The sequence below is a fragment of the Cynocephalus volans genome, chromosome 6 (assembly GCF_027409185.1).
Source record: "Cynocephalus volans isolate mCynVol1 chromosome 6, mCynVol1.pri, whole genome shotgun sequence".
Classification (NCBI taxonomy): domain Eukaryota; kingdom Metazoa; phylum Chordata; class Mammalia; order Dermoptera; family Cynocephalidae; genus Cynocephalus; species Cynocephalus volans.
The window spans coordinates 71006360-71009977 of record NC_084465.1 but is presented as its reverse complement, the minus strand read 5'-3'; the positions used below and the strand labels follow the sequence as shown (position 1 = coordinate 71009977).

At 41.3% G+C, this 3618-nt stretch overlaps 1 pseudogene; it reads right to left on the bottom strand.

The window, feature by feature from the left end:
- Positions 1-2695: 2695 nt before the first annotated feature.
- On the bottom strand, positions 2696-3299 carry LOC134380790 (high mobility group protein B2-like; annotated as a pseudogene).
- Positions 3300-3618: the final 319 nt, after the last annotated feature.

The following is a 3618-nucleotide window of genomic DNA, read 5'->3' as shown; positions in this document are numbered from 1 at the left end:
AAAAATTTCCTTGAGGTTGGATTTCGGCAATAAGAGAGTAATCTAAGAAAGAAGAAGATGGGGTCACAGGAAGCTGTCACTCCACACTGGGACAGCAGGGCAGTGAAGCCCTGGACAGTTGTTGGGCATCAGCCTAAAGAGTAACCGGTCTACACTGGAGTGGGAGAATTGAGGACTCCAGATGGGCATTGTTCAGAAACAGACTGGGGTGGATTGAAATGGTTTATCATTGAGAGCTTGGAAAACTTGAGGATATAACAAAGGTACAGAACACATCATCCCAAATGAAAGGACACATCCTGTTTTAAGCAATTGGTCAAGTGTAAAACAAACAAAGAAGCAAAAAACCCAGAGTTTTTGAACTGGAGTGAGGCATAGTCTCTTTTGCGTAACACTGCGGTCATGGTGCTGACACCGTAAAGAACAATGCCTTCACACAAGCCTGGTCACAACCTGGACATGTTTGTATGTAATGACTTTATATGGGAAAAGATCTTGAAGAATGTGCACTGTGATATTAACAGTGACTAGTTAGAGATGGGATTTTGAGTGATTTTTTTGTCCGTATTTTTTAAATTTTCAAAAATGATCATATATTTGTTATTATACAAGTTAGGTAGTGTTATTGACTTTTAAAACAGTGGAAAGAAAATTATGACATTATTATGTGGGAAAAAACATGGGCTTTGGAGATAGAAGATGGCTTCAAGTCCTGACTTTAGCACTTAGCAAACTGCAGCAGTCGATCACCCTACATTCCTTTAAGACTCAGCAGGACCAGCTAAGAGGCCAAGAAGAGGCTAAGAAGCATTAAAAGGACCTTCCAAGCATACATTCAAGTTTGCTGTGCCTTAATGTGGAAAGCACTGTGCCAGGCATGAGAGATTGAGAGATGAACAAGCGATACAGTCCCTGTCCTGAAGATACTCCGAGCCAGAGCAGGAGCAGACCAGGAAAGCTTTTGTCACTTCTCAGGTGGCAAAGGCTGTGCTTAGTGTAGACATGGAGTGCCCTGGTACTTCAGAAAAGCAGCAGCCCCCCCAACCCCCCAACATAGGAAGGGTTCAATGAGGCTTCTCGTAAGAGATAAGCTAAGATCTACTCTGAAAGACAAATAGAAATAAACCAGATGGAGGACATAGGAAAGGGTATTCCAGGCAGCGCCAGAGGCATCAATTGGCTTTCATTCTTCCTCTTTATCAAAACTGGGTCCTGGCACTGAACCTCACCACAAATATTTGTTCCTCTCATTTACCACTGCCTTGCGTGTGCATTACCTTGGCCAATATTTGCATTTGTAGAAGACTGAACTTAACAATGCTTAATGATGTGTTTTGCTTGGAAGGTATAAAGGATTGTGGATTAGAATTTTCCTGTTTCCTTGTGAACCTTGGAAAACATCCAGGTAATTCTCTTTTGCCCTTATATGTTTGCCTCGTGCATTGAGCAACTTGAGTCTATAAAAATAACTCAATTTATGCAATACCCAATTTCTAATTTCTCGCCAATAACCAAGGAGTATCTTTATGGTTAGTAGTGTGGGAAGGGGGAGGCATAGCATGTTGTGCACCAAAACAAATTGGGTCTGGGGTTATCTTCTGAGATGACCCCTGGTGATTTTTCATTATGGAAACTACACAAGTTTCTGTGGTTATGGTGACCCCAGTTAGACAATTCAAAGTGAGAAGAGGCTCAAGAATGCTGAGAAACTACTAAATGAAATTTTGTTGTTTGTGAATAAGTATGTTGAAATGTAATAGATTTTTTTTCCTTCAGAGTTTGCAAATAATTTGACAACAAAAACTGTATCTTATGTTTCCTTAATTGGTTTATACGCACTTTGGTCCTGAGAATCCTGAAGATGAGTTTTGCGCTTATAGACTTTGCTTTATTTTATGGCAAAGCTCCCAGGACTGCTAGAGGAAGGGAAGTGTAAGCCTAGTGAAGGAGCAGAGGAAGGGTCCCCCATGGGGATGGAGCCCCATGTGCAAAGCCAGGAGGGCTTGGTTTGGTCAAAGAACTGCAAGTGATGGAATGACTGGTTTGCAGCAGGGTGGGCTTCAGTGAAGAGTGAGGCTGCAGAGGTGGGTGGTCAGGGGCAGACCACACAGGGTCTTGTATGCTGCCCCCACCCAATCTCTAGTCTCTTCTTTCTCTACTGTATCCGGCACACTGATCTTTCTAATGTGTATATCTGATCACTTTGCTTCTCACTTAAAAACAATACAAAAAAACTTCACTAGATCCTCATTACCCAAGAATAAACCAAATTCTTCAGTCTCCCTCAGTCAAGTTTTGAAACTTTTCTTGTGCTTCTTTTTTAAAAAAATATACGTAATTTTATTACAACACTTAAAAAAAAAAAACCCATAAAATGCAATATCCTAAAAAACCCAAAATGTACTATGATACTAATTCCCATGAGTCTGCTGTGCTACCATACACAAGTCAAGAAATTAAACCGTTAAATATTTAGGAACATTCAACATCTAACTGTAGGAAGTAGCCCCTCAGAAAGCTACAACCTGCATTTTTAAAAAAGTATTTTCTCTACAAGAATTTTATCAGCTATACAAAAGTCTGTACAGTTTTTAAACTGAAGCTAATATTGAGCTGCACTTGAATTCACATTCTTAGCAAAGCAATCTCCTGAGCACACACGCACAATCCACACCCACCATTGCAGGATAGCCATTTATTCTTCATCTTCTTCCCCCTCCTCCTCCTCCTCATCTTCTGGTTCACTCTTCTTCTTTGAGCCTGTTGGCCTGCCAGGACCCTTCTTTCCCGCTTCACTTTTGCCCTTGGCACGGTATGCAGCAATATCCTTTTCATATTCCTCCTTTAGTTTAGCTGCTTTCTGTTCATATGGTTGTTTATCTTTCGCTGACTGTTCAGACCACATTTCACCCAATTTTTTTGCAGTATCCCCAATGGATAGGCCTGGGTGTTCACTTTTGATCTTTGGGCGATGTTCAGAGCAAAACAGGAAGAAGGCAGATGGTGGCCTTTTAGGAGCACTGGGATCTTTTTTCTTTCCTTTCTTATCACCTCTGGGGGGAACATAATTTTTCATCTCCCTGTCATACCGAGCTTTGTCACTTTTTGCCATATCTTCAAAATTCAACTTTTCCTTTGTGAACATGGTCCTCCATCTCTCTGGACATTTCTTGGAGAATTCGGCAAAATTGACAGACGAGTCTGGGTGTTTCTTCTTGTGCTCTTCCCAGCTGGTCTGCACAAAGAAGGCATACGAGGACATTTTTGCCCCTTGGCTTGTTGGGGTCTCCTTTACCCATGGTGACAGATGGTGTCTACCTGGTGCAAGGTTCTCCTCAAAGTCCTACAGAATGGCTGAACACAACAGAGACGTTTCCTCCTAAGGTTCCGGCATGAACCGGTTTGTTGTGCTTCTTTCTTATTCCAACCTTATTTTTTGGCCAATTTAGTCATTTTCTAAATGCTCTCTACTCTTTTCAACCTCCACACTTTTGCTTTTACCATTTCTTTTTTTCTAGAATGCCCATTCTCCATCTCTACCTAGGAAGACTTGCCTATCTCTGAGGGCCTAATTGAAATGTGATTTCCTTCATCTAGTTACATTGTCATTCGAGATAG